Source organism: Excalfactoria chinensis, chromosome 5, assembly GCF_039878825.1.
Source record: "Excalfactoria chinensis isolate bCotChi1 chromosome 5, bCotChi1.hap2, whole genome shotgun sequence".
NCBI classification, from domain to species: domain Eukaryota; kingdom Metazoa; phylum Chordata; class Aves; order Galliformes; family Phasianidae; genus Excalfactoria; species Excalfactoria chinensis.
In genome coordinates this window covers 29,251,972-29,264,291 of record NC_092829.1, presented here as the reverse complement: position 1 = coordinate 29,264,291, position 12,320 = coordinate 29,251,972, and the positions used below count along the sequence as shown (strand labels likewise).

General features: G+C 41.1%; 1 protein-coding gene across 1 annotated transcript in view; it reads right to left on the bottom strand.

Moving 5' to 3' along the window:
• The window catches only part of PALS1 (protein associated with LIN7 1, MAGUK p55 family member), a 47,623-nt gene extending 35,698 nt beyond the window's left edge, over window positions 1–11,925 (bottom strand). The window contains exon 1 of the mRNA XM_072338957.1: window positions 11,769–11,925. The gene's annotated coding sequence lies outside the window, so the exon portion shown is untranslated. The remainder of the gene's footprint in view (window positions 1–11,768) is intronic.
• Between the last annotated feature and the right edge of the window lie 395 nt (window positions 11,926–12,320).

The window sequence follows — 12,320 nt, the reverse complement described above, 5'->3', positions numbered from 1 at the left end:
AGAAGGAAGTCTCCCACACTCAGTAGCAAAAAGCTGTACTGTCAAGAACATCTGTACATAAAGCTGTGGTTTCTTCCCATCACCAACACTACTGCAACTTTTAGCTTTTATAAATCTGCAACTCAAATTGTTACAAACTCCTACTGGATACACAAGAGACCGTTCACATCTCAAAAGGTGTACCAGAAAATACCATGTGTATTCACTTGAAAAAACAAATACAACCCCAAAGCACTCCAGAACAGTGCTGTGTGATTAGCAACAGAAGGTTCAGGAAGACAGAAATACCCAAAGGTAACAAACAGGAATTAAGAGACAAATGTACTCCCTGCACGTCAGATTAAAAATCCAGATGGTAGTAAATGCTACCTGCTTTCTCAGTTTGAAAACTGTGGAATTAGGACTAGGATTAGAAGTGTAAGGTTCCATTTACACACAGGAGCTTTTGCATTCTGACTAATATGAAAACCATAAATGTCACTTAAAATGCAGTCCTCTAATGTCAACCAATGCATATCAGGCTATTATTTTAGCAGTCTACCTGATTTGTTTCAGATTGTTATAAATTACCTATCAGTGGATTTTTTTTTCACGTGGATTAGGACACATTACAAGGAAAATATCTTTCTATTAAAAAGGAGACTACACTATTCTCCGTTAAGACAAATCAGCCAACTTAATTCATAGAAGTTTCAGGTTTCTCTCATGAAAACCAAACAAAGCATAAGTTCACATGGAACAGTTTTTGCTCATTCTCTTTGAAAGAGCCAGAAGTGTCTGAAATCAGTACTGGGAGTTAGTCAGGACGCACCAAGGTGCCTGAGGAAAGGGGTTGGACCAGATGACCTCCAGGGGCCCAGTCTGTGATTTTGTTTGCACGTGAAACAAAGTAAGGAAGTACACAAAAGGTATGCACAGATAAGAAACAGCCTACAGAAGTTAAATCACACACTTCTAATTTAACAAACAACAGGCTATTCAAAAAGAGTTAGAGAAGAAAATGGTTTGCTTACCAAAGATGTGACCTCAAGATTTTACTGAGCACAATACACAAAAGGATCCAAATATTTGTGAGAAAACAAAGAATACATCCAAATACTTTTCAATCTATAAAAAGAATCCCCATAGGATTGGGTGAATAAAGACAATCAAGAGGTCTGACATGACTGAAATTCAATTAACAGAAGTTTTCTAATAGTTTTCCATCTACCACTCAATATAATGGCTGCAATAGAATACACTTTATATTATAAACGTTTCACAGGCAACGTTCCCAGTAAACAAGAAGGGACTGGGATACTTTGTATAACAGCAATGACTGCTGATAAGACACTGGAGGACTAGGCAGAGAAAGCAAGAAAACTAATAGCCGACACTGAACTGCCTGGGTCCATCACAGCTGTCAGTGACTCCACAATAATAAACCAAGCTGTATAGAACTTCTGCCTGTTCCTGGCTAAGCACGCTAATCACAAATAAAGAAAAGTAACAGGGTTCTCATATAACAGAACACTTTCTCTCCAACTCCAGTGCACATGAGAGGGCTCTGTAGCAGCCTGTCCAGGTTGTGAGCTCATCTAGACACTGGCCTTAAAATCTGCTGCTCACTACTATTCGCAACTGCCGGTCCTGCAGATATCATACTGTGAAGCTGTTTAATACAGTCTTTCAGGCACAGTTGGGTATACTGAAAATTCTATTAATAAAGAATTTTAACTGAGAATTGAAATGTCATCTTCTAAGTCAGTAAAATAAATTTTGGAAGTGCAGTTCTTTCTGCTTTAAGCAAAAACCTCAACAGTGACAGCACTCATCAGTATTCCTTCTTTTCTAGTCAGCCTGACAGGTCACAACATCTCCTTACTCAGCAGGTACTTTGATCAGCACTAGTGCTGTATCTGAAAGAAGCTCTTCTGATGACTGTTCTAATGCCTCACAGGGGTCCTCCGTTAGCAGCTCTGAAGATCATCTTCTTCTCTACTGGCCCTGTCTGAGCACTTGTAACATGCATTCTGTGCAACAATAGAAGGAAAAAATGCAAGGTTCCAAGATTTATGGTTTTACAGAGAACACACTAAAGAAGCATTTAATTACTGAGATTTTTTTTTGTTGGAGAAAAACCAACACCACAACAAAAGAACTACAGATATTCTCTTGAACAACCCAGAATGCTGCAGTGACTTTACCATTTCATTTGGAACCCAAGCACATAAAAAGTGCAGTCACTTCTTCAAATAACGTCTGAAAAACGCTGACTTCCTGCAGAAAAGCTGCAACAGTTTGCATGCCAGTTACTCAGCAATCAGCTGGCAACTTAAGGCCACTGGGTTTCATCTTTAGTACCAAATCAACCGTTTCCAAGACAAACAGAAGCAGGTAGTTTTGACTTTCTACAAGTCTTGACAGAGCTTCTAAAGTGTACTGTTTCTTACCATCACGAAGTAAGAGTTAAAAAATGTTGGGATATAGATATTTGTTGTCCATTACTTCTGCTTTACCACTTCAAATTATATTGCTACAATGCAATTTAGTTCAGGTTATACCTTAATCTCATTTGAAAATAATATAACAGCAGCCATCAGTGATTCTCAGTGAAAACAGCCAAATGGCTGAGGAACCCCAATACCTACAGTAATGTATTCTATTTTCCAACTCACATCTCTGGTCTCTGCTTTTAAAGCTGCAGACATTTACAACTGTTGGAACCAAAGCAACCCTTGGTCCTTCTGACATACCCTACTCAACAGAGACACTCTGTTTAATAAAATGGTTTTGTTCCATTCAACTTAAAGGCAGTGTTTGGACAGGAACTGTATTTCTCTGGTTTCCAGAAACTGCAACTCTCAAGAATGCAAGCAGACTGGAATCAGGCTCCATTGCTATCAAGGCTACACAAACTGCTGTAGCAATACCTATTCCTGCAGCCAGGGCACACTATGAAAGTTTGGGTATCCCACAGCTTGAGGTGCAGACGGTCAAATTTCATTCATTACCTTAGAACTTTTGATGTAGAACCAAAAGATTCACATGCTCTTTTCCAGTCCAGCAATGTTAACAACTTGGGATGTATTTTCAATTTGAATCTGGCAGATACTTCGCATTAGATGACGAAATTTTTTTACTCTAGAGATTTACTCAGGGATATGATTTAGTGGAGGGTATTTAGAGTTAGGGTACTGGTTAGGCTGCGGTTGGACTTGATGATCTTCAAGGTCTTTTCCAACCTGGGTAATTCTATGATTCTATCATTTCTCTGGAGAATCAGCACTTGTGATCTTTTTGGTTTTGATTCTTCATTTATAAAATTTTACCTCTATAAAAATAGGAATAATTATTTCCCGACATGTAATCAACATTCATAATCTAAGAATACATTGAGTTTCAGGAAAAAAAAAAACCTAACACCTAACAAATTGAAATCAGAATTTAATACATGAAGTAGATCAATGAGACAAATGAATGAGATTTATGAATAGTTTTACATTCTAACTCAAATAATTCTAAGCATGTACTTATTGCTCCTAAAAGAACAGTTCTGGAATTTTGAATACAAACACTGGACAAGTATGAGTTTAATGAATTTTAACAAGCTAAGCTGATGAACTATTTCCGTAGAATTCTTGTTCCCCTACATTTTAAGCATCCATTCAAATAGTACCTATGCATAATATTTAAGAGTCTTACTGCAAGTAATAAGTTGATGGATTTTCTTTCATTTTTTGAACTGACGTCTATTTTGCTTTCAGTTTGGCATACAGTGGTTGTACATACTGAACAAATGCAAAGCTCTTCTGCATGATGTTACACTACAAACACAGAAGACTAAGCCAGTGCAAATTTTAACTGCCAAATAAAATGGCAGTTTTAATAAAACTGCTAAATAAAATAGCATGGTAAGCAATAATACACCAGTTAAGTTAAGTTAAAGAAGAAAATAATGCTGCATAATAGGCTGAACTGGAGGGACATCAAGCTTAAAGATGTTGATAGACAAGTTCTAGCAAATCTTGTTGTAGCAGATTAAGTTACTATTCTCAGCCGTAAACTCTGCTCCCGTCAGAAATCACTGATCCCAAAAGCAGAGTTAACAGAAGGCAATGTGTGCTGACACCTCAGCTACTTCTGTACTGTGTCTTTTACTTGGGCATCTTTTACGTGGGTCCTCTCCCTCAGACATTACACTAATAACTTAACCGACTTGGGAACTAGCATTTTGGCCATGCCTGCAAGTGACAAACTGGAGCAGAGGAGCTGAATGTGAAAAGCTAAGAGAAACCACCAAGTCTGTTAAATACTCCCAGAGCTATAGCTGCAAGCTAAGTGTCTTCTTAAATACCTAGAATCAGATGCATCACAAATCCAGTCAAGAAAATAAATACCAAAAAAGTGAGAAAAAATAATTACTAATTGCTTAACAGTTTACTTGTTAAGTTGAACAGGCTCTGATTAGTCATATTATGTACCTTTAAGGCTGAATACTGAACTTCAAATGAGCTTTAACATCCAAGAACTGAAGACTTGCATGGAATTTTAATAGTCACATCAAATCCCAACTACAGAAGCTATAAACAGCTCTAACATACATACTACCAAAAGAACAGTGTTAAATATTTTCCTAAGACTTGACAGGAATGCGCACTTAAGACGGAACACAAACCTGGTCTACACTCACTACTCAGCCACTTAGGTATGCAGCTGCAGTCATTAAATATTTGTACAAAAAAGACTTCAAAAATGTTGACAAAAGGAGAAACCTTATGAAGTTCTCACCAACATGAAGTTCTCACCAGAAGTCTGAAAGTGGCTTATACATAAATGCAGGTTTGCAACACAAGTTGTTCGATTAAATAAAACCATACACATACTTTAATACTTTACTACCAGAGAGGTGGTTGTTTCTGACTTCACACAACCTATTAAGTAAAACTGCAATCTGTATTGTGCAGGTTATGGTTAAATATGTACAACATTTCATGTATGGTTTATAAATTAAAAACCACCACTGATCAGCCAGAAAGCAGACTCAAAGCTTCAAAAAGAGCCTGCACACAGTTATTAGGCCTCATAGTCCAACTCCACAGATTATCCCTTCCACTCACCTTCCATAAACCAAAATACAACACTATGGAAGACAGGAGTTTACAGGCAAACTTTGAGCGCCTTACTAGACAGACAGACTGAGATATCTAGATGCTGATTCTCCCTTGCTCTGATCTCCTGGCTCTTCATTTTACTAAAAGAGCTTGTTACACACATTACACACTTGCAGCCCAATGAGTACAGTATCAGGTTGAGATCATCAGACACATTTGTACAAAACAAATTTCAGTAAGCTATAAAACATGGTTTTGAGTTTTTCAGGATATCATATTGATATCACAGTACAAACAATATGAACAAAAAATGACTTCATGAGCTGTAAGCCAAAGTAACACTTAGCTGTCACTTCAAAACATCATATAAGCAGATGCAGCATTCTTTCTCGGCCAAAAAGAAATAGCTCTCAGTTGCACTTCATTTTGACCTCTCCTTACCTGAAAACCTGCAAAGCTTAAAGAAAGAAGTAACCTACAAAATACACTGAAATAACCAGTCTTGGAAAGCTTTCTGCCCATTCTGTTATCCTAAAAACACCCTCATGATTTTTTTCTTTTGGGAAGCAAGACACATGCCATTTACTTTTTTTAGGATTCTTAGCTTTCCTTAAGATACTTCCTGTCCTTAATCTTTTCATCTTGCTTGATAAGTCAATGAAGAAAAAATGTAAGGTCAGAAGGTAGAAAGTGTCTATTTGACTGCAGAATCCTGGGAGTGACACTTTCCTCCTCTTCCCATGGAAGTCAGGTAACCAACTAGTCCAGCTAATACTCATCATAACAGCTTAAAGGAACGTGCTATGTCAAGAAGCAATTGATGATCATCAAGTCTTGAATTAAGAAAACTGTACTTGCACTTAACAATCCAAGATCGGGCAAGAATCAAGGTGATTATTCAGTAGAAGTGATCCATTAATCTACTAAGAATTTAGGCTCAAACACATTTTAGTGCTGTTTATAGCTCTTAAAAAAAAAAATAAAATAAATAATAATAAAAAAAAAAAACAAAACAAACTATTCCACCAGTCAAAACCCAGATAAATACTACTAGGCTCCTAAGACATTTCCACAGCCCAACAAACAAGACAATGCCAACCTGATCAGCTTTTACCTCATTTACTCTGAGGGACTGTGCTAATTCCACCCTGTAAGTAATTAGGTTACTGATTTAGAACACATCTTGATTACTGGAGGGAAAAAAAAAAGAAAAAAAAGAAAGAAAAGGAACTGTACAAGCTCGCATTATGTTTAATTATCCCACAACATCAATCACCACCTTTAATACATATTCAGTTCAATTTCCATTCACTTCCCTACAATTGAGAGCTAATACTACTTAAACAAAATGTAAATGTCATTGCATGTTGACACTGAGCAATTCCATCACTGCTTGATCCTACAGATTCTACAGAAAGCACGTGATGCTCACTAATACTATATTCTTCCACTAACACAGGACTATGTTTGTCTGCTGACATCATGCCCTTTCAGACACTGGCAGAGATTTGCTCTCTGAAACAACTTTTTGCCAATATTAGATTTGTAGTTAACATCTATTAAACACAATGAAGTCATCTGTAATTTTTTTTTCTACAAAAGCAGATATAGTTTTCTTAGTGAAGATACAGCCAATTAACCCGTGATTAATTTATCTCAACTTTCCTTAGCAATAGCAGACAAAGCAAGAGCAATTTGATTAAAGGCGATAAACATGGGTGACCACAAGTTTTCCACCAGGACAGTAAGGGATGCTGAATCATCTGATATTAATGTCAGGCATTAGTTTTACATGCAGCGATACCATATCATAAAAAAAAAAAAAACAACTTGTCAGGATGTTACAGAATTTAGCAACTCAGTCCCCTAACCGCCATGAAGAAGAAAGATGCCTCTCTCCCTCAGTTTCCTCCTTTGCTGCATCAAAGACCAGTTCATAAATGACTAATAGAGAATTTAGTTACCAAGGCATATTACCTTAATTGTCCTTGATTGTGAAGATCATCTAGTTCAAAAACACTTGGTTTTTACATTTTAATAGCCAGGTGAGAGCTCAACTGACTAATCTGTTTGTCACTCAGAGACCAAGAACTGGCCCCAGGGAAACATCAAGTGAAGCCCTTTCTCTTAAGAGCATTTTTACCAAGGTATCAAACCAGTTACATTTTACCTGCCTTTCAGCCTTGAACAGGATGAACTTGAAGTTTGATTATTCTTTCCTATACCTCATTAAGTGCCAGCCACTCATATGCCATTATATAGCTAAGAATAATCCACGTATGTACCACCAGAAGCATTTACAGCAGCATACTACTGAACTAAGTTGCACTTTTAGGCAGTAGTACCTGTTGTCCCCCTTTGATAACACATATTTGTAAACAGAACACCATAACTAATCATCTAAACAGTACCAGCACTGAATGCTTGTTTTCAAGTCCTCAGGAAGAGGACAGGAATGCATACATTCACCTCCCAGCAGGCACTGCCAGGCCAAAGAGCAGTTGCTGAGGTTGCACTGGCACTTCCTGGTTATCGAAGGTTTTAGGTCTGCTGAATTCCACACTTCAGAGCATGAAGATACCACTGAACAACTTCAGGCTGTGACAATAAGAATTCACATTGACTACTCACGCAACAGCTGATGCAAATAGAGTTGCATGCTTTAGATGCTGACACACTCAGACTGTACAATATTTGAGTACCCTCAATGCCTCTTGTAAAATATCGCTTACCTTTCCCACCACTTCTGAAATAACCTTATCAGAATCATTACTAGCCTATCCAGAAATCATTTCCCACAAAAACACCTACAAGGGTCTCTAAGTTGTCTATTATGGCCAAGTATGTATGACCTTCCCAAAGCTTCCCCAGAAGATAAATCCCCTGTTGCAAGACAAAGATAAAAATGTACAGTTTATTTTCTATCTTATTTTTCTAAAGAATCTCCTTCTCCAGAACGTCCCTCTATCACCTTTCCTTCTATTAGAATTTTCAGGGAGATGGGAGTTCATTTTCAGTGCTGAGAAAGCACAGCAAAAGAATACTGAAATTTACAGTTACCAGCCATGAGCTGCACTATCATGTGTTCCTATTGTCAAGACCGTTCTCTAATTCTGGAATAGAAATAATAAAAAATAAAATAAAGACTAAAGTTAAATGAAAATCAAGAACTAAAATTGGTAGCATAAAACCACAGTACCTATTTCTCACTCAGCACTTTTTGTAAGACAACTGTGGCCTACCAGAACAGACAGATGCAACAGGCAAATAAATTCAGGAAACAGAATGTATCCAGGTGATCTTTACGTAACACGTAATTGCACATACGATAAAACAATTTATTTCTGTACCTAATTACTTGGCAACTTACAAGAAAGAACTAGGTCCACAGCAGAATCCAAATGTCATGCCACCTAATAGACTTAGCCAGCAGACAACCAACCAAGCTCCCCTCTAAAACAAGAAGCATAAATCATAGATGCTGATCAAATGTCAGACTTATCACCTGTAGGAACTGGCAAATTTAGCCAAAAATCTGAAAAGAAAGCTTAGAAACTTACTAGCATCATGTTCAGCAAAACACTCCTTTTCACCATTCAGAACTGTGTCTGCAAACAGGAACGTGGGTTCACATCATCAGTCTGTGCCTGACTGTGCCCCCTGCCAGCCAGTCCCTTCCCAAGCATCGCCCCTCAAGAATGAAGCTGGCACCTGGAAACATCCCACAGCAAAACATCCACCAGGTTAGCACTTAGGGCACTCCTTTTGGAACTGACAGCTCCATATGTGTGGATGTGTCCCCCAAACAGCCAAAGGATTCAAACCCAAATATCAACATAGTGCCCGAGTATTCCAACTCCCTGTGTTTCCCACTTTAAAGAACAGAAGCATTCCTTGTACAATTCTGCATTAACAACAGTATCTATTTGCTTCCTAATCTAGCTGATGCAAACATCTAGTTGGGGCATTTTTTTCTTCCTACACAGCTATGTATTATTTGCAATTAGACACCCCTGCTGCATAAAACATCTCTTTACCTATAGATACACACAGCTTATCATTTCCAGTTAAAAACGAAACAACCATAAAAACCAACTAGAAACTCCACAAAGCTTATTTTCAACTAGCCTGGTGCATAAACTACTATACAGATAGATATTCAGAGGTTTTTTTAATAGCTTTTCCTCTCTGGATTTTTACTTCCATTTTCATAGAACTACACCTAAAACATTCTATCATATAGCTACATTGAAAGTGTAGGAAGGAGGATGCATAGATAAAACACGTCTGTCATGATTGCTCAAAGAAACCTTTGAGCCAGATTATAATACAACATGTTGCCAGTGTACCTAATGTTAAATCACCGAATGCTCCCCTGAAGACAGTTTCTGTTCTCACAGGTGTACCAGCAACTGTTTGCTCATTAATAGAAGGAAAACAATGTAACGGTATTTAATTAATATTTACAAGTAATATTGAGGCTTTCTAATGAATGACCACGATTGTAATCATACTACTGTTCCAAAAACCATAATGTCCAGCCCTCCCACAACACTACCTATCGCACTGAGGAAATGAAGAAAGAAAAAAATAGAAGCCCGTTGCTGGAATACTTAAGGATTTTAACCACACCATATGAATGCAAATATGGATCCCACCACCTGAGAAGCAGCAGATCGCTGGAAATCTTAGCCTACAGCATTGTGAAAGCCTAACATTGTAAAAGAATGCAGTTAATCACAAGTGCAAATTGAAAGAAAAAAAAATGAACAGCTGAAATAGGTAGTCACAACTGTTAGTATGCCACGCTAAGAGCCAGTCCTTGGGGAGACAGCCCAACACAATTTACATCTGGAAATTCTGTGGGGTTTTTAAAAACCCTGCAGCTTCAAACTCAACAAGAGACTTTAATTAAAAAGCACCAAATAGAGCGTTAAGAAAACATGGTTATTTGTACAGAAAATAGATCCTTACGAACTTCAGACTACACGAAGTGTTCTGGGTCCATCACCCTCCGTATGAATGGCAACCTCTGCAACCATGTTTAGTGTTTCTACATCAGGTATTGTTGTGGTAATGAAAGACATCCGACACCCCTCAATGGCCAGAGTAACCACTCCGAATTCCGAAGTAAGTAAATCGGTTCAGTGGAGAAATATTTCCATTTACAATTTTAAGTAAGCTCGGATCTTCTGAAACTAGCTTCAATGAAATCTAGGTAAAACCATCACCTTCACCATCATCTGCTTCTTCGCACCAAGCACTGCTGCCCACAGCCATTCTACGGAGCTCAAGGCAACATGAGAAGCTCTGGACGCGAAGTCTGAAAGCATTACTTTGAGAAGAGTTAAGTGATCACGTACTAACACTTAACTCTGTATTACTGTAATAACAGCCATGTTAATTAAATTTAACATTCTACTATGCCGGTTCAAAGTGCTGCAATATAAATATTTGATGCCTTGTTAATCCATCTACAATACTAATCATTAATTAACCTTTTAACACATGAAATACAGAGGGCTTTTTGGATCACAGCATGTTGGAAGACAGTTTATGTGTATATAACACAGCCAGGCTCGAACGGCAATTAGAAATTACCCTGTTTTTGGGAAACTCAGGAAAAGCATCTTGGTCCTCCAGAAGAAAGGTCCTTTGAAAGCACAGGAAGCTGCACATTGAGGCAGAGGGCATTTACAACACCATCAGAACCTTTTAAAAAAGCGTGCCTGCAGACATTCGTAAGTCAACACCAATGCAAGTACTTTGTCACAGCCAGTCAGCCACATAGCTAGCTTATGCTCAAGTAATTCCATTGAAGTGGCTTTAAGAATTATCATTCAAAAGCACAAATAGATGCTTCTCTCCAATACATCCCTCATTATGTTCTTTTCCAGGGATCTGTCTCACATAAGAAATAAGTAAGAAAGTTATTTTAAACAGATACGCATATGCACTGTTAAAGCATATATCCCAGAAGGCCATACCCAAAAACTCAGTTTTTGGTGCCGTCCGACTGGAGGAGCTCCCGGTCTTTGTTGCCGCCCTCACACAACGCGGCTCCGCAGTCAGGAGTGTGCTGCTGCCACAAGAACACAACCAGTACGGGCTTTCTGAGCCACTAGAGGTTATACAAAACGCCGGAAGTGGTTCCTACAGCACCTAATTCAATCTAACCCCGCAGAGCTTTCTAATCCAGCGCATGGCGACGTCCCTACAGGGGCATCACTTCGAAGCGCCGCGCTGCCAGCAGATCAGATGTGCAAGAGAGTTTCCGACCTTGGAACGCGAGCAAACGCCTCCTCTCACACACAAGCATTGCACTTTCCTCACGGCCTCGGCCCGCCAGCCCGCAGATCCGGGGCAGGGGGCTCCCAAGAACCGGCCCGGCCCGGCCCAGGCGCCCCCGCGCTCCGGGCAGCAGCTGCAGGCGCTCCGCGGCACAGACACCTGTAGACGCGGCGGCCCCCGCGGGCCGGGCTCCGGGACCACGGCACAGCCCGGGCCGGGGGAGCGCGGGGAATTCCGCGGAGTCCCCGGGCTCGGCTCAGCCCTGCCGCCCGCTCGGCCCCGGCCCGGCCGGACCGCGGGCCTGCGCCGCGGGGAGGCTCCCGGGTCCGGCGGCTCCGCAGACGGGACCTGTTGCTCGCACGCAGGGTGTTGCGCTGCGCTCACCTTCTTTCCTTTCCTACTGCTGCCGATGCTGCTGCCGTCGCTGCCGCCACCAATACGCTCCGTCCAAGCGGCGCGGTGGAAGTCACAGCCTCCCACGGCGTCTCCCCGCCGAGTCCGCGGAGCCGCCCGGCCACAGCCTCCGCGGAGCTGCGCAGCCGCCGCCAGCCCCGGCCCGGGCCCACCCCACCCTCTCCGAGCTCCGGCCTCCAGGCCCCGCCCCGCCAGGCCGAGGCGCGCAGGCGCGGAGCAGCTCCTGCCGGGCCGGCGCTGGCCGCCAGACAGGCTGGGGGCGGGGTGAGGCCGGCTGAGCGCGATCGCCCCCTGCCGGCCGGCCGGGGTGAGGCCCCTTCCAAAGGTCGCTTCCAACGGGCGCCCCCAACGGTTGCCGTCGTGGCTGCGCGGAGGGATGGGATGCCGCCCCAGCTCTCGTGGGGGGCCAGTGCTCCCGTTCCCGTCCTCCCACGTTCATACCCCAGCATTCTGCCACAGCTCCCTCTCTTCCCCCAGTCAGACACCTCTCTGGGAGCTCTACGTGCCCTGATCGGAACCGGC